At 38.3% G+C, this 19,193-nt stretch overlaps 1 long non-coding RNA gene across 1 annotated transcript in view; it reads right to left on the bottom strand.

Moving 5' to 3' along the window:
• The window catches only part of LOC103892684 (uncharacterized), a 39,298-nt gene extending 21,269 nt beyond the window's left edge, over positions 1 to 18,029 (bottom strand). Inside the window, exons 1-3 of the long non-coding RNA XR_656901.3 lie at positions 17,911 to 18,029; positions 17,524 to 17,656; positions 16,607 to 16,760 (exon numbers count right to left, since the gene is read on the bottom strand). This is a non-coding gene — a long non-coding RNA (uncharacterized LOC103892684). The remainder of the gene's footprint in view (positions 1 to 16,606; positions 16,761 to 17,523; positions 17,657 to 17,910) is intronic.
• Positions 18,030 to 19,193: the final 1,164 nt, after the last annotated feature.

Genomic DNA, 19,193 nt, shown 5'->3' on the forward strand with positions numbered 1-19,193 from the left:
GAGATCGTGCCACTGCACTCCAGCCTGGGCGACAGAGCAAGACTCCATCTCAAACAAACAAACAAACAAAAAAGAATACTTCCCTAATTAATGAAAGTAATTCTGGCTCCTGTGATAATATTGAATTAGCAAACTATCCAGCCCATCAAACTTACTTCTTTCACTGAGTTGCATCTTTCCATGAGTAACCTTGCTCTGCCTCACACCCAGTGCCCTTAGAATTCTAAGAGTCATCTTACCTTTACTGTATCCAGCATATAGCAAATATATTCAACAATAAGGATAAATGGTGAGGGGAGGGGGACCTCAGCACCCTCCTCCCCTCACTATTTATCCTTATTGTTTTTCAAACAGCCTCAAGGAGCCTCAAGGAGCCACACACTTTATTCTAAGACCCTTACTTGACATATTGTTCTAGTCATCTTCAGGTTGCCATGTTGTCACCAGAATGGTGTCCTTAAAAATATATCTGTCGAATGATACTTACCAAAGTCTGCAAATGGGTGGAGGGATGAAGAGAGGTAGGTTAATGAGTACAAACATAGAGTTAAATAAGAGGAATAAGTTCTAGTGTTTGATGGCACTGTAGGGTGACTCTAGTTAACAATGTTATGTATATATTAAAAAACAGCTAGATGTGAAGATTTAAAATGTTCCCAACACCAATAAATGATAAACATTCAAGGTGATAGATGCTCTAAACTTCCTGATTTGATCATTACACATTGTATGCATGTATCAAAATATCACATGTACCCCATACAGATGTATAATTATTATATATCAATAAATTTGTTTTGAATATGATTATTTTCCTTGTTTTTTGCAAACTCCAAATGGATGGTTCACCTCCCCAGCCTTATCCTTGTCATTCACCCATTGGTACCCTCCACCCCAAGACCAAGTCCCTGAAAGTAGCCTCTCAGCACAATGCTGCCTTCTACTTGCCAGCCTATGCTGTTGCTATTGCAGCAACCTGGCATGGCTTCCCTGCTTTATCTAGTGAGGAGGTCTCTGCTTGTCTCCAGCTTTCAGCTCATGCCATCTCCTTTGTGAGGTGAGATATGTATATAAAACATCAGATAAAATGGCACACTTGTAACCTTTCCATGTACTCTAACATGGCACCTCTACCATCACATTGAATTTATTTGTACAAGATTTGGTTTCCTCCATTATACTGTGGTTTTCTTGGCATCATGCCTCATCTTACTTTGTATCTTTAGTGTCCAACACAGGGTCTGGTATTTAGAAAGTATCAAAAAAATATTTGTGGAATAAACCAACAGAAGCACAACTCATTTTCCTCATTTCCTGTCATCTGCCTCAGAACAACCCTTTCAGATACGCTAAAAAATTATTTTCATTGTCTTAGATTCTGCAATAACTCAGACATCCTGTCTATAACACTTATTAATCATAATAACTTTGAAATAATTTCTCTGTGCAAATATTCAGGGGCTCATCCATAACTAAGTGAAATACAGCCTGAAATAATCAATCATTATTTTCTACACCAAAGACCCTGTAATTAAGAAGTCTATCAATGTGCCAACAACTTATGGGTCTAGAAATTAATTTTTGTTTGTTAAAGGACCTTAAAGATAATGTAATATGAGCCCATTGTGAAATGGATTAATAAATTCCTTGTCTCATTTCACTTGTTCATTTCTGTTTAAATTCTGCAAGAAATAAGAAAAGTTGTGTAGTTTTATTTCTTTAAAAATTTGACATGATGCACACTTTCTTGCAAAATCAGAGGAATCATCATGGTATTTGTCAACTGTGTGGAAGGAGGAAGTGAACACCTGCACACTATGTCACGTGATATAGATAATTTCTTTTTGTCCTTTGTTGAGTTTATTCTTCAACAAATATGCACTAAATGCCCTCTTTATGGCACGCACACATTGCTGTTGCTTTTTTGGAGATGATACAAACTGAAGCCTGAAGACTGGGTCTGAGTTACCCTAGGCTTCTCATTTAGTAACAGGCAGCATCAGAATCAGAACTCAGGTTTGACTCCAGGGCCCATGTCTGTTCTTTCACACCTTCAGTCATTATGCATTTGATTCTAAGGCCCTATGTGATATATTGCTCGATGCCTTTTCTTTGAAGCAGTTAAAGGCAAGTTAAAGGAAATCCCACAGAGGCCAATATTCTTATGAAAAGATCCACTTGACACATAACTAAAGCATCTGAGCTGAAACAGGACTTGGCGATCATCTGCTTGATCTCTTTCATTTAAAAGATGAATTAAATTCATTTAAAAATGAACGAACAAACATTCAATGTGTATCTTCTATAGCCCATTCATTTATTTTATTTGCTCAACCAATATTCATGGAACACCTACTATATGAGACACAGTGTTAAACAGGGGTTAAAATATCAAACAAGGCCATGCACCGTGGCTTACGCCTATAATCCCAGCACTTTGGGAGGCCTAGGTGTGCGGATCACCTGAGGTCAGGAGTTCAAGACCAGCCTGGCCAACGTGGTGAAACCTTGTCTCTACAAAAATACAAAAATTAGCTGAGCATGATGGCGGGTTCCCGTAATCCTAGCTACTCGGGAGGCTGAGGCGGGAGAATCGCTTGAACCCGGGGGGCAGAAGTTGCAGTAAGCAGAGATCGCACTGTTGCACTCCAGCCTGGGTGACACAGTGAGATTCCATCTCAAAAACAAACAAACAAACAAACATTAAACAAGACAGACTTGCTTTTAGTGCTCATGGAACTCAAAATTTTCATCAGAGTAATGGGATGAGAAAAAGTTAAGCGGAAACCCCCTGAGTTACTGTAAATGTAGGGCCCTTGCAAGTCCACCCTTACCCACCTTATCTGAGTGACAAGGACTTTTAGCACATGCATGCGTCTATTGTTTGTGGATGTGAGGTGAAACACCCATTGCCTCTCCTAGACTTCAAGCTCGCTGAAGTCAAGAACAATGTCTTGCTTATAAGGGAACATCAGGAACTCCTTGTGTTCTCAATATGTTGACAAAATGAATGAATAAACGAAAACATTTGCCATTCATTTGGGAGGAAAGCGAGTTTCCTTTTCAATGCTAAGTTACATGAATTGAACATTAATGACAGTATCAGCAAAAATGAGGGATTTTATGCATAGAGTGAGAAGGGCTTTGATATAAGGGACTCACCAGCTGAATGCAGACCAATGTGGAGAGGAACAAACAGAAGCAAATCAGCAGAACTTAGGCAACACAAGAAAAGGTAAGTTCAAAGGAAACTTCAGTGGATACAATTGTCTCTGACAGTGCTTGGTGATGGTGTTGAATAGTTCTCTGATGAATAGGGAGTTAAAAGTTTATATCAAGAATATAATCAGGATCTCTTATGGGTTGCTTTACATAATTACACTTGAGATAATGACACAGTAAACTGTATGTAGTTCTCACCTCAATAGTCTTTATCTACTCAATCAACAAATATATTAAAATTGTTTACTGCCTGTTAAACACTAGTATATATTAAGAGCAGTACTTCTGAGTAATGGATTAAGTAATTTTTGACTAAATATTTTACTGTTGCTGCACGTATCTGAATAAAGCAATCTCTCCAGATATTGTCAGAGATGGGCATATGTATTTTGAGACCTTAGCTGACAACTGGAGCCCAGATTGGACAAAACTAGTTAAGTCACCTTGCTTTCAGAATGTTACCTTTGGACAAACCCTGTATCTTGTGTGGGTGTGCCAGATGTTACTGTTTCTCATTCAATCTTGACATCATTTCTCCCTATGACAGCCAGATTTATCTTCCAAAATTCATTTGCATTTTAAAACCAAGGTTTTATTTCTGAACATAAAAATGAGATGTTCACTATATAAACTTTGGAAAGTACAGAAAACCACAAAAAGAGAAAATTTTTACTTATAGATTACTATATGTCCAGGTGATTTCCTTTTTTTTTTTAATGTAACAGACTTCTCAAAACAGATCTTTGTATCTTTTTATTAATTTAATTATTTATTTTGGTTCTATAATAATTTCCTTTTATTTATGTTTTTAAATGGACAATGAAGATTGTATGCATTTACTGTGTACAACATATTGTTTTGAAGTTTACAGACATTGTAGAGAGACTAAATCTAGCTAATTAACATATAATTAATAAGCATTTCTACATGTTCACATCATTTTTAAAATGACTATACATAATAAAGATACTATACTTATTAAGCACTTCCTACTTGCTGGAAACTATTCTAAGAGGCTGAAATTTGCTAATTTTTCAATCCCTAAGACAAAGCTTTGAAATAAGTTTTTCATTTTTTTATGAAATTAGCTTCATTTTACAGATGGAAGAATTAAAGCCATGAAAGTATCAATAAGTTGCTCATTTGGGAGGCTGAGATGGGCGGATCATGTGGTCATGAGTTCCTGTCCCACCTAGCCAATATGGTGAAACCCCGTCTCTACTAATAATACAAAAATTAGCCAGACATGGTGTCATTCGCCTGTAGTCCCAGCTACTCGGGAGGCTGAGGCAGGAGAATCAATTGAATCCAGGAGGCGGAGGTTGCAGTGAGTCGAGAGCGCACCGCTGCACTCCGGCCTGGTGACAGAGTGAGACTCCGTCTCAAAAATAAATTAATAAAATAAAATATAAGTTGCTCATGGTCACACAGCTCATTAAAGGTACAGCCAGACTATGAATCCAGATAACACAACTCAGAGTTTACATCTTAACCACTAGGACTCATTGCCTTCTATGTGCACTAGCCTATGATACTGATAAACCCTAATTGTGCAAAATGTGTGCATAGCTTTTTTTTAAAGAAATCACATAGGTCTACGAGTAATAAAATTCAGCAAACCTTCCCCAATCTGGCATTTTCCTCCCAGAAACAGCTGTTCACAAATCTCTTAATTGTTTTCAATTATTCTATTCACTTTTGTATTTCACCTTTCTATTTCTAAATAATATGCTAATACTTATTTTCTTTTTTTTATCTTTAGATATCATCTATCAATTTTCTAGCATGAAGATGAGGTTCAGTTCTTTCATACTCACTGTCCCTTGTCAAACATTCTCTTTCTCTCTTCTTTCTCTTCCCTCTTCCCGAGCCCTCTCCTTTCTCTCTTTCTCTGATTTCCTAAAAATATAATATTTTGTGTAAGTCAACATTCAGTGTTTATTATGTTTACTTTTGAATGCATATATACAGTGTTTATAACTATCACAATATATGATAAATGTACTTCCTTTCTTGAAAAATACTCTCCCTCCACCCCCGGAAATAATAGTTGCCTGGTAAAATTTTGAGGGAATTGTCATTTAATTTTTTGCCTCTTTATCAATGATACATCTCCTGAATCTCTGACAAAATGGCAAAATCTCCTCTCGACATGGTCTAGACCATCAGTTCCATTTTCTTTTCTGGAAGACAGCCTCACTGAAGCCTCCATCCTGCTCCAATACGGACTGGTTGCTCTCAAAGTTCTCTATACAACTGTGGTTTGAGACATCTCTTTACCGTCAGACTGGATATTCCCTTTGCCTCTCTTCTGTTAAGTGTCTGTCATCTCCTCTATGTCAAGTCTTCATCTTTCTTGACTCACTCTTTCATGCTGGTGGTATATCTCTTCTAGAGGCTTCATGAGAAGGTGCATGGTACATCTAATATTTTAAGATTGCATGTCTAAAAATATCATCTTAAAACTCTCTCACACTTGGTTGCTGGTTTGCTTGGATACAGGATATTAGATTGAAAATAATTTTACCTTAAAGTTGTGAAACTATTTCTTCTGGTCTTAAAGATTTAGCTGCTGCTGAGTTATTATTCCAAATTCCTTCTGTGCTCCTTTTCCCCCTCTCTGTAATCTTTTGGGATTATTTCTTTAGCCTCATATTATGAAATCTCAGGATGACATCTCTTGTATTCATTTCCCATTAAATATGCTGGGCACTCAATATAGCTTTAGATCTGAAATAAGTCAGTTAGTCATGAAACATTTTCTTAGTAATTTCTTTAGTAATTTTTCCACTTCATTTTTACTATTAATTCTTCTTAAAACATCTACACATTAAATATTAAACTGTGGAAAAGAACCTCTATTTGTGTCTTTTCTCCCCCTTTCCTCCGATGGATCCTTAACTCTTCCAGTCCTTCTAATTTTACTTCTGATGTGGTATTTTTAATACAAGATATTTTTTCCATTTATGTATATTCCTTTGCTGTGGCATCTAGTTTTTATTTCATGAATTCATTATCTGCTCTTATCTCCCTGATGATATAAATAAGGAATTCTTCACTCACAGCGTTTTTCTGTTTGCTTCAAGTGCACTATTTTCCCCCTACATATGTCTATTTATCTGGTGTCTGTCATTCTTGTTAGTGATGTCACTAAATTGGTGATGTTCACTGACAGTCATTCACATCTTAAAATGAGAACCAGAGGGCTGATTAAAAGTTTCACGTACTGGAGGGAGATTAATTTATGAAAGCCATTGTATGGGTGATAAGGTAGAAATACAGCTGTTTTGTTGAGAGGATTTCAAATGTCAAAATCTATTTTTATTGTGTTGTGTTGTGTTGTACTGTATTGTATTGTATCAGATTGGATCGTATCCTATCCTATCTATCCATCTATTCAGTCACCTATCCATCTATTTATTTACCTTTTTTCTATTTCTCTTGAGCTGGTCAGTTTTTCTAGTCAAAAAATAAACTTAGCCAGGTGCAGTGACTCACACCTGTAATCCCAATAGTCTGGTAGGCTAGGCAGGTGGATCACCTGATGTCAAGAGTTTGAGACCACCCTGGCCAACATGGTGAAACCCCGTCTCTACAAAAACACAAAAAATTAGCCAGGTGTGGAGGCCCGTGCCTGTAGTCCCAGCTGCTCTGGAGGCTGAGACATGAGAATCGCTTGAACCCGGGAGGTGGAGGTTGCAGTGAGCCAAGATCGTGCCATTGCACTCCAGCCTGGGTGACAGAATGAGACTCTGTCTCAAAACAACAACAACAACAAAACAAACAAACAAACAACAACAACAAAAACCCACCTCATATCTCCAGGAATTCTAAGATTGCTCATCAAAATTATAGGAGCCAAGCGAGGAAAGAGGGTTGGAGGCGGTGTCTCACCTCTCAAGTCTGTAGAGATTCACTTACTCTCCCCCTTTTTGGTATGATGCCTCATTTATATCCTTGTCTGTGCCTGCTGGCCCAAGGTTGGAGTTTCTGGTTCATTTTCTCTAGGTATCAAACTTACAGTCTTCCACTGAAGTTGGTAAGTGTTGGTTACCTGGTCTCCCTAAATGGTAGAGGTGGCTTGAGGATCTGAGCGACTTTACATAAAGTCATATGAAAAACTCCTCTGAGTTCGATTCTGCAACTCATTCTGCCTTCTGAGACAACTAGAGTGTCTAACTTCAGGGGCTTTTTTAAGTTCTCAGACACAAAGGGGCTTGCTCTTCCTGGATTCCCCAGCTGCCTCCATTTTAGGAAGTCAGTTTTCACTCTTTCATCAGTTTTCTATCTTCCAAATCTGTGTTTTCATCACTTTTCTACTTTGATTTTCTGTCTTGTTCTCTTTGGCTTTTTAGGCTTTTGCCTCTTTCAGGCTTTTCTTGTCATTTTAGTGAAAAGCTGGGAGGGATCAGTACAAACCCAGGTGTTCCTTCACCCATTTTTAGCTGGAAATCCATAACAGCATTTCCAGGTGATTATTGTCCCATTTCACAGATAAGGCAACTGAGGTAAAGATAATTTTTAGCATACTTAAGGTCATAAATTGAGTTAATGAGCCTGTGAATTTGGTGCTCTTTCCTGGGGAGTAGCTGATTCTTGCCTTAATCCTGGGCTCTATCCAGCTAAGCAGTCATTATTCTCCTTAGATCTAACGAACAAGCTCCAGCCCTAGATTTATGAGTCTGCTCTGAATGCTAAAGTCTGAAGAAAGATATATGTGATTTCCAAAGTCTCATGCTCATCCCTCAAATAGATCTTTAATTTATTTCCTTGAAATCCAAATAAATAAAATATTGTATATGAATGATGTAATGGCTTTGGTCCAGAGCTCCCTGTGATCCTGCGACAAATTTTGGGTTGGTGTTGCCATAAAACATCCCTGCCCACACCTCAAAACCACATATAAGCTGTCATTAATCTCTTGGCTTATGAGTTGTGTTACTATCTCAGATTGATTCAAAAATATTTGGGTGTGGGTTTATACAAAGAGTTCACAACATTGTTATATGAACTGTAGTAGATGTTTAAAAGTAAGTAAAAGAAAAAAATGAGTTAATGCTGAATATCAGAGTCCAGGGGCATCACACTGATTCCTTTGTTTACATTTAGACATTCTGCAGTCAATCTTTACTTTTTACCTTACTTTTTTCTCCCAAACATTTTATTATAAACTTTTTCAAAAATATGGCAAAGTTGAGAGCATTTTATAGTGAGCAATCATCTCTCCCACCTACTTTCTACCATAAATATTTTACTATACTCATTTTTAAAATCACGCATCTATCTATCCCTGTCCACCCATCAATTCATTTGTAACACATTTCAAAGTAAATCTCAGATACCTGTACAGTTTCCCTAACTACTTCAGTGTGCACATTATTAACTAAAGTTGATTATTTATTTACAATATTTTTCTTTCATGTCAAGATTTATACATAACCAAATGCAAAAATCCAGTTTCCATTCATTGAGATTTTACAAAAGCATTTATTTCCTGGTCTTTCATTTTCTCTTGTAGTCTATGCATTTATTTAATTCAGTAGATGTTATTAAACACATCCCATGTGCCAAACATTAATAATGACACACATTAATATGATGTATGCTACACAGAGGAGACAGTGGCTAATTCTCATGGTGGAAGTCCGGGAGTTAAGCAGCAGAGAGAGAGAGAGATGTTACAAAAAGCATTTATCACTGAATGAACTCATGAACAAAACTGAAAAGAATGAGAAAATATGGTGTGTTTAGGGCAAAATGCATTGTCTTTTGTAGCCTGAGCCTAATGAGAGTATGCACGTGTAGGAGGGTGATGAGTAAGAGACGTAATTATTTTAAAAATTCAAAATTCAAAACAACATGTATTAAAAAGTTGGCAATAAATGAAGTGCTTCATACTATAGCACTGAGCTTATGAGAAAGCCTGCACTTCCTCAGCTGTTCCTTCTTAAACCAAAATGACAAACTGACAACTCAGATTTTAGCCTGTTTTATTTCATTGATAAACTGCTAAAATTTAGATTTAATGCATGTTTGATTTCTGACTTTTGAAATTTGTTTGAAATGTTTGAAAATTGACTACACATTTGCTCCCAAATGTCTTAATATAAATGTTTGGGGAAAACAACCAAATGAGTATTCTAAAATGTGAAAAGATCACTATGAAAAATGCCTCATTATTTAAATCAAACTATAAATAAGTTTGCTGCAAACTGGAAAATAAGGAGAAATATTAAGACTCAAAATAAAGCCTTAAAATAGTAAAAAAAAATGAAAAAAGAAAACTTTTTATTAAATTTGTGGATTTATGACTATGAACATGACATGGTGCAAACCTTGTCATCATTCATTCATTGACCTCATATGCTCTGATGACAGATGCGTAAGAGGGGCTGTGTGTGTCCGTTTCCCTAAAGAGGACACTATTTTTCTGACTCTCCAATTAACTCTCTGACTTCTCTGTACTACTCCTGGTTTAGGATCTCACATCAGGCAACGTTCTCTACCTGCATCATTACTTTATCCATCTATCCTGAGTGATTTGCACTTCTGTGATAATGACTACCATATTGTACTGCTATATAATATGTAAAAATTAAAAAAATTGAGGGAGAAAATGAGCTTTGGTTATTTATTTATTTATTTATTTATTTAGAGACAGAGTCTCTCTCTATCGCCCAGGCTGGAGTGCAATGGCACAATCTCGGCTCACTGCAACCTCCACCCGCCGGGTTCAGGCGATTCTCCTGCCTCAACCTCCCGAGTAGTTGGGATTACAGGCATGTGCCACCACACCGAGCTGATTTTGTATTTTTAGTAGAGACAGGGTTTCTCCATGTTGGTCAGGCTGATCTTGAACTCCTGACCACAGGTGATCCGGCCGCCTTGGTCTCCAAAAGTGCTGAGATTACAGGTGTGAGCAACTGCGCCCGGCCTATTTATTTTTAATCTTGAAGTTTTAACACCATCCCTGGTGCAGAATATAAGTATGTGATCAGTAAATCTTTCTTATACTGATATATATTATTCAGGCAGTGAATATTAAATTAGTTCAGAGAACAACATATATTTTTGAAGAGGGAGTAGTCAGGGGGAGTTTTTTTTTGGATAAGGAAGGATGGGTGGAGAGCCAGAGTAGGGGCTAAGAAATCAAAGATGGCTATAACTGCACATGCAAGGGAATAGGGATGTACATAAACATGGTGCATTTGAGATCAGCAGGAATGTTCCCTTTTGGCACTGATGCAATTTATTTTACTTTATTCCCTCTTTCAAGCCAGAATTTCAGTTTTATCCTCCTTCTTTCTCTTTGACATTAAACAGAAAGGAAAGAGGAAGGAATTCAAGATAACTGGCCAAAAGGTACTGTTTTCCATCAGACACACTCATCCACTCATCCATAAATCCATTTATTTTTCCCATTTATCTCATCCAGTTGTCCATCTATCAAGTCAAACTTGTACAAATAAACTTGGTCTCATCCAAAAGAACAATGGATATCTAATTCAAAAAGGAGCAAAAATGGTGTCTTCTGGCTGGAAGATGAATTGAAGAGTTAAATTAGCTAGACAACAAAGGGTTGGGAGAAAGAGGTACAGTCACCAGGCAATAAATGACTCTACCAATATCAATAACAATTAATGTATTGAGGAATTTACAAATAGCTATAACTAGTGCCAGATCATTCTCTATGCAGTGAGAGAGCACAAAGAGTCTAACCACTCCTTAAGACACCTCTGCCAGCCCAAAGCCTTCTGATGTCTCTCTCAGATATTACTGATGTTCAGTCTCAAAAATTTACTTGGAAAAATAATCCACCATTATAATGGGCTACACAGACTCACATATGAATAAAGAGCCTATTTATTCAGCTACTGAAAATGCTGCTGGAAAATACCTTTCAGCAACCAGTTCTCTTTGGGAAGAGCCTTGGCAGAAGAGTACTGCCTTGCCCAACTGGTGCAGCATGCATCCAATCTCTGGTTGACACAGGAGTGTGAAGACCTATTTCTTCACTCCAACTCTAAAAGGCCATCACAGCTTCAGATGTCCTCATGACATCACTCGAATCCTTTGTTGAAACTACCTTGCTTCTTCATCACTCCATCTACCCAATTTTTCCTTCCCTATCCTTTCATAGGTGTTGATTCCAAGAGTACTCTATAGTAAAGTAACTGCAGCATTCATCTCCATCTCAGGGAATCAAACCTGCAGTAGAAACGAAGACCTATAGGGGAGCTTTCCAAGGGAAGCTCAGACAGATGCAGATAATCTACCAAGGCCCCGTAGTCACATCCTGCCTATGCAGAAAGTAATTCATAGTTCTGTGAGATCAGCCTAGTGAAAGCCACACTAACAAAACAGCTTCGTTCAAAACTACCTCATAAGCAGGAGGCTCAGAGAATCAACTCTCCAAGACAAGGGTGATCATACCACATTAATTAATCCAATGTCTTTAATTTATTATGAGGAAATGAAAGTCCATAGGAAATCACTGATGAGGCAGAACAAGGAATTCTGCCATTAGTTTTATGATCGCTCAATATGTCTTCCTGTTTTATGTGTACTAACTAGAAAATTGTTACTCAGGATGTCTGGAACAAGGGGGAGTATAATAATTAGGGCTTGAGTATCACTTGAGTCTTCACGCCATCATGAGTAGGAGCTCACCAAAAGAAACTGTTTAGTATCTCAGGCCAGGTCATGTAGGAAGTTAGCTAATAAGTTAGCTAATAAGGTTTTTCAAATCTTATTCTGTGAGACACACTGTAATCTGGTAACTATTCCCCCATGTGGGCTTCTATCAACACCTCTATATTTCCACCCATTCTTTTACAACTCTTTCTAGATATGATTGTGGGCAATCATTTGGATTCACATCAATATTTTCTTGTTACTACACCCTTTTTCACCTGCTTTCCTCACCACATGTGTTACTGACTGTTCTTTATATTATTTAATGATATTTGTTCAAAGATATTTAGCAAGGAAACCTGATCTGGAACTAGGACCCAAAACTTCCAGTCCTGAAATTTTGATTCCAGTAAATTGATGTATAAACCAAAGGCATAGGTAAAAATAAGAAGTTAGAAAGGGGAGAGTTTGATTAGAAAAAGAAAATAGTGCAGTTTTACATATACAGGTATACGGGGGGGACACATTGTAAATTATTTTTAATGCAAGGCTAAAAATTGGAAAGTTAATATAGTGTTCAATGGGAGCCAATAAGTGTTTTGAAGATCATGAGAATCTGTTGGCGGTATGAGTTATTGGAGAAGAGAAAGTTTGGATGTGGAAAGTGAGCTAGGGAGACCATTGCAAGTGTTTAGGAATGAAGTTATGGGGATTTGCAGAGAAAATTAGAAGGAGAGAATGAATGTTAGATGTGTTTGAAAGACTGATTCTAAAAGAAGTGGAGTGGTTAAGTGAAAAGACTCTGGAATTTGGCATTACAAAGGCATGGATTTGCAACATATGTCTACCACATTTGTTTTGGTATAAACATCTAAACCTCTTTTTCCCTCATAAAGTGGATATATAAAACTCACTTCACGTGGAAAGTATTGATACCCTACAAATGCTGGTTCTAATACTGTGATTTTGAGAGAGGGCAGGTAGGGGATCCAGAATGACCCCCAGGTATCTCACTTAGATGAATGGATTGGTGAAGATGGATTTTCCTGAAATAATATTAATAATAAACTGGGAAGAAGGATTGGGGAGGTTTCAATTCAATTTTGAAGCAGTTGATTTGGAGGTACTTTCACAACACCAGTTGGAGATGCCTAGGTATTGATTGGATATATGAGTATGAATTAGAAAAGCATCATCTGGCTGAAGAGACAGATTTGGGCAATGACTCACAGAGATAAATAAAAATGGACACCAAGTAGCGACTGGCAGAATAAACGATGTGAATCCTGAAGTCTAAATCTTGTGAAACAATAAGGATTACAGTTTGGGAAATGGGATGGAAGGTTATACACACACACACAGTGAGAGAGCCTTTAGAAAGATATCAATAAAACCAACAACATGGATTGTGAAGAAACACAGAGGTGAAAGAAAGAATGCAAAAACAGAATGATATGTAAGCATGCGTGGGTGCATGGGGTGTAGTCATCGTATACTCCATAACAAAATTTCTAAAACTGGTCTCTACGGAACACCAGTCCCATGAACTAGCTCCATGAAAGAAAGTAGAAGGAAACTTTGGGTGTTGCTTTAAGCTCTGACAGTCTCAGAGATTCCTAGAGTAAAACACCTTACTAAACAATCTCAGAAATTTAGCAGTAAAGCAATTGGCTTAAAACAAGTGATATGGTTTGGCTGAGTCCACCCAAATCTCATCTTGAGTTGTAGTTCCCATAATCCCCATGTGTTGTGGGAGGAACCCAGTGGGAAGGAATTGAATCATGAGGGCAGTTATCTCCGTGCTGTTCTCATGATAGTGAGTGAGTTCTCATGGGATCTGATGGTTTTAAAAGGGGCTTTTCCCCACCTTCACTCTGTACTTCTCCTGGCTGCCACCAGGTGAAGAAGGATGTATTTGCTTTCCCTTTCACCAGAATTGCAAGTTTCTGGAGGCCTCCCCAGCCATGCTGAACTGTGGGTCAATTACACCTCATTCCTTTATAAATTACCTAGTCTTGGGTATGTCTTTATTAGCAGCATGAGAACAAACTAATGCATCAGTGTTTTAGAAATTGCTTCTCATTTTCCTACTCAAACATCTTTCATCAAATTAGAGTTATTCAGGACAGGACAGAGTGCAGTGAATATTCACCATATGATCAAATTCCTCTAGAAGGGGCCAAAGAGTCACAGGCCTCAAGGCAAATAATTGGAATGAATTGGTAGAAGGGAAATGAGATTATAAGTGATAGAATTAATGCCTGAGAGAAGCATGGGAGGTAAGTGTAGGCTTTATTTCATGGAATAAAATAATGGTGATCATTTGTAGGAGTACTATGCTCAAGGGAATTTTTATTATTTTTTTCTTTTTGTTTTGAAATAATCATAGACTCACAGGAAGTTGCCAAAATATGTACCAAGAGGTCCTATATAGCCTTCACCAAGTTTTCCCCCAATGATGACATCTCACATAACTATGGTACAACAAAAACATCAGAAAATTGACATTGATATAAATCACAAGGCTTATTCAGGTTTCACCAGTTTTACATGAACTTATGTGTGTGTGTGTGTGTGTGTGTGTGTGTGTATAGTTATATACAGTTTTATCACATGCATGGATTTGTGTAACCACCACCACCACCACCACATTCAATTCAAGACACAGAATGTTTTCATCGCCACAGACTACTTATTTGTCTCATACTTTTCATCCCTTATATTATCCCACCAATCCCCTACACTAACCCAAAGGTCTGGCAATGACTAATCTCCATCTCCATAATGTTTTTTTATTTCAAAAATGTTACATAAATGGAATCATACAGCATGTAATATTTTGAGACTGTCTTTTTTTCATTCAGGATAATTCCCCTGAGATCCACCCAAGCGTCTGTGTGTAGTCGTAGTCCACTCTGTTTTTACTGCCGCATAGTGATTAATGGTATAGATGTACCACAGTCTGTTGAATTATTCACCTGTTGAAAAACATTTAGGTTGTTTATAGGTTTTCCCTATTATGAATAAAGCTACTATGAACATTTATGTACAGGTTTTTATATAAACTTAAGTTTTCATTTTTCTAGGATAAATGCCATCTGTGGCTCCTGAGTTATAAAGTAGTTGTATATCTAGTTTTATGGGAAACTGCCAAACTGTTACCCAGAGTGGTGGTACCATCTCACATGCCCATTAACAATGAATGAGTGATTCAGTTGCTCCTCCAGATTTTCAGCATTTGGTGTTTTCTTTATTTTTATTATTGCCATTCTAATAGGTATGTAATGATATCTCATTGTGGTTTTAATTTGAGTTTCTATAACAGCTAGTGAGGAACATCTTTTCGTGTGCTTATCTGCCATTATTTGCTTATATCTTTGGTGAAATGGCTCTAAATGTATTTTGTCGGTTTTCTAATTTGAATGTTTTATTAATTTTTTTGTTCTCTTGAGTTTAAAGAGATTTTTATATATTCTAGATACTAATCCTTTTCCAGATACATGGTTTGCCAATACTTTCTCCCAGTATGTAGCTTGTTTCTTCATCCTCTTGATAGGATATTTCAAAGAGCAAATTTTAAAAATTTTGACAACAGCCAATTTATCCTATTTTTCTTTTATGGCTTTTGCCTTTAGTATCAAGTCTAAAACATTTTTGTCTAACTCCAGATTTTAATGATTTTATCTAGTTTTTCCTTTTTTTCCAAAAGTTTTATAGGTTTACATATTTTATTTAAGTTTGTGATCTATTTTAAATTGATAATTGCACAAGTTGTGAGTTTAAAGTCCAGATTTAGTTGACGTTGTTATTGTTTTGCCTATGGATGTCCAAATGCTACATTTGGACTTTTTTTTTTTTTTCAGACGGAAACTCGCTCTGTCTCCCAGGCTGGAGTGCAGTGGCATGATCTCAGCTCACAGCAACCTCCGCCTCCCAGGTTTAAGCGATTCCTCTGTCAGCCTCCTGAGTTGCTGGGATTACAGGTGCTCACCACCACACCTGGCTATTTTTGTTTGTTCGTTCTTTGAGACGGGGTTTTGCCATATTGGTCAGGCTGGTCTCGAACTCCTGACCTCAGGTGATCCACCCGCCTTGGGCTCCCAAAGTGCTAGGATTACAGGTGTGAGCCACCGCACCTGGCCCATTTGGACCATTTTTAGGCAAGGCTACCCTTTCGTGCTTTTGTCAAAAATCAGTTGGATGTTATTTATATAGGTTTATATCTGGGTTCCCCATTCTGTGTTACTGGCCTGTGCCCTTCTCTCTGCTAATACCAGTCTGCCTTGATTACTATTACCATAGAATAGCCTTAACACCAGACAGGGTGACTCCTTTACCCCTTTTTTTCACAGTTGCTTTATCTGTTCTATGTCTTTTGCCTTTCCATATGGATTTTAGAATAAGCTTGTCTATGTCTACAAAAAACCTTGCTGAGATTTTAATAGGAATTGTATTAAACCTACAGATTAATTTGGGGGAGAATCAACTTTGTATTCTGTTGATTCTTCAAGGAGATGTTTTAAAATATTTTGTTTTAATGAAGAGACTTCAGCAGTTTTAGAAAGTGAGGGATTCGAAGGGGGTATGTGTAATTGAAGTGGTCACTGAGGAAACCGACAGTGGAGGCTTGAGGGCTCAGATGGAGGGGCTCAACTGCAAACTCCAAACACTCAAGCCAACATAAACTGAAAGGAAGAGAATCCCAGGGAACTCACTGACCAACAGTGAGAAGAAAGAAGCTATACTTGACCTTGAAGCTAGTCTTCCAGATTCAAAGGGAAATGTAGACTCTATCTAGAAAACCATATCTAGTTCTCATCTCCAGCGTGGTGAGAAGACAGAATGAAAACGTCTCTGAGAACCCATGTGAACAAGGCTCTGCAATAAATGATCTGCAGTTTAGACTGCGAGAGAGAGAGAGAGAGAGAGAGAGAGAAAATGAATTAGGGAAGCCTGCTGCTTGCTGCTCCAAGAATAAAAGCTGTAGGTGTGGCCTCAGGGGCTTCCCAGTCTCCCTTCCCTTCCAGTATTCTGCCTGAATCCATCTCTAATGCAAGAGATCATAACTCTCCATCTTTGGGTTTTGCCCAAAGGCACCTGCTGCCTGCCTTTACCACCTGAGTTCATGTCCTCTAACGCTGTGTGATCACCTGTCCAGAATGACTCTCCTCACTCTTGTAGCCATTTTTCCTCACTAATAGTTCCCACCTATACTAACCCTGGCCCTGCATTACACAAGCTGCTTAGCTCACCTGCTGATACCTGGCTAAGAGCATAGCATACCTTCATCCATCAGAGAAATGACTGAAGAGTTCTGCAGAGAAATGCCTGAAATAGGACTGGTGAGATACTGATCCACATATGGACGTAAATGTAAGCTTTCTGGTGGAAACTCACACTCTTTTTTTGTTTGTTTTTTTATTTATACCCACTGCTCCATTTGCATCAAAGGCATAAACCTCCACCTGCTACCACCCACCCCGCAACACAACACTTCCTAATTTACAGATTGCAATCTCCTGGTAGCTTTCTCATTTTTCCTTGGTAGGTTTAAAAGCTTGATGCCACCAACTGTTTCTCCCCCATCTGCTTTTCTGTATTCCTTCAGAGAAGGAAAGCACAGCCTCTTGTTGCACCTAAGCCCCTCCACATATCAAGAAAGCTTACTGTGAGAAGCCTTCGGTGAACAGCCTCAGGAATGTAAGTTTTGAAGTGATGCACTCTGGAATGGAAATGTCAGTCGCACCACTCCACACCTTTGCCACCTTTGTCACTTTTCTCTGATGCGCCATCTCTTCATCTGTAAAATGCAAACAAGAACTCTTACCTCACAGTAGTGTTGATGGGATTCTGTGAGATGATGTGCTGGAAATATTCTGAACATAGATAGTGATAATGGTTGCACATTGTGGTCTGGAAACCACCAAATTGTATTCTTCAAAATGATTAAAATGGTGAATTTTATGTTATGTGAAGTTTGTCTCAAAAAAAAAAAGTTTAAAAAAAAGTATTTAACACAGAACCCCATAGCCAGAATTCAGCAAATCTCATTACCTCCTCATCAGATGAAAAGTTGCAGCTCCTGACAGGAAGCCTGGGGCCTTCTGCTTCAGACCAAGTGAAAATTTTAGGAGGTAAGTCCTAAAATCTGAGAACATTCATTAGGAAATACACAGGGGTAGAGCTGGAAGGACTTTCCATGTCTGCTGATGATCCCAACACTCTGCTCCCCTCAACCACGAGGTTCAAGAGGCACCCGTGGCCTGGACTTTCCTGGCTCTCTCATTCCTCTTAGCCCCGCCCTTGTCCCCAGGGTTCTTCCCTCTGAGAAATGATTGAAGAGTTGGCTTTCAGACGTTGGTCTCCAAAAAGCTCCAGAAGCAGCTGGAAGATTTCATGTGGATGATTGTTCACACTTCGACCCATTTAAAAAAAAAAATAAAACTAAAGCGTGGGAGAGGATGGGTCAGTGAAAATAAACGTCTTCTCTGGAAGACATTCCACAGCTGTGTGCCGAGGCAGCACAGTGTGGAGGTATTGGAGCTTCCAATACGCATAGTTGTGGTTAGGAAGAAGAAGAGAAGACGCCGGTTCATAGGTCCCCACATCTTCATGGTGGCTCCAAACCAGGAATTAGAGGGATCTTTCCTTAACACTCGGATTTGTCAGATGCTGAATGCCCTCAGCATTTCAGATTTGATTGAATTCCTTTCAAAGATGGGATGACACCAAGAGCAAGTTTGTGGTTACTCCACGGAAGCCTGAGTTGGATAATGTGTTGGGGTTCTGGGTCAGGAAAGTGCACATCAGAATCATGGTTCCACCAGCCTGGGCAACATATTGAGACCCCCATCTCTACACAAAATAACAATCTTAGCCAAGTGTGCTGGTACATGCCTGTAGTCCTAGCTTCTCAGGAGGCTTAGGAGGGGGCCGACTTGAGCTCAGCTGTTAGAGGTTGCAGTGAGCTGTGATCATGCCACTCCACTCCAGCCTGGGTGACAGAGCAAGATCCTGTCTCAAAAAAAAAAAAAAAAAAAAAAAAAAAATCATGGTTCCACCACTTACTGATGACCTTCATCAAATCACATGACCTCTCAGGTCCTCAATGTCATAATCTCTGAAATGGTTTACCTTGTTGTTTCCTTGGGAAGACAACAAGTCTTGTCTTAATGTGATGAGCTTATAGTGTCTTTCCCATATAAGACCCTCTGTTCATGGTAATAATGGCAGCAGCAGCAATGCCAATCATGTTGATATAGTTAAATCCCCTGATGTTTTGTCATCTTTTACCACTTTGTATTACAGAAATGGTCCCAGCAAGGCAGACTTATTTC

Source organism: Pongo abelii, chromosome 18 (genome assembly GCF_028885655.2).
Source record: "Pongo abelii isolate AG06213 chromosome 18, NHGRI_mPonAbe1-v2.0_pri, whole genome shotgun sequence".
Taxonomy (NCBI): domain Eukaryota; kingdom Metazoa; phylum Chordata; class Mammalia; order Primates; family Hominidae; genus Pongo; species Pongo abelii.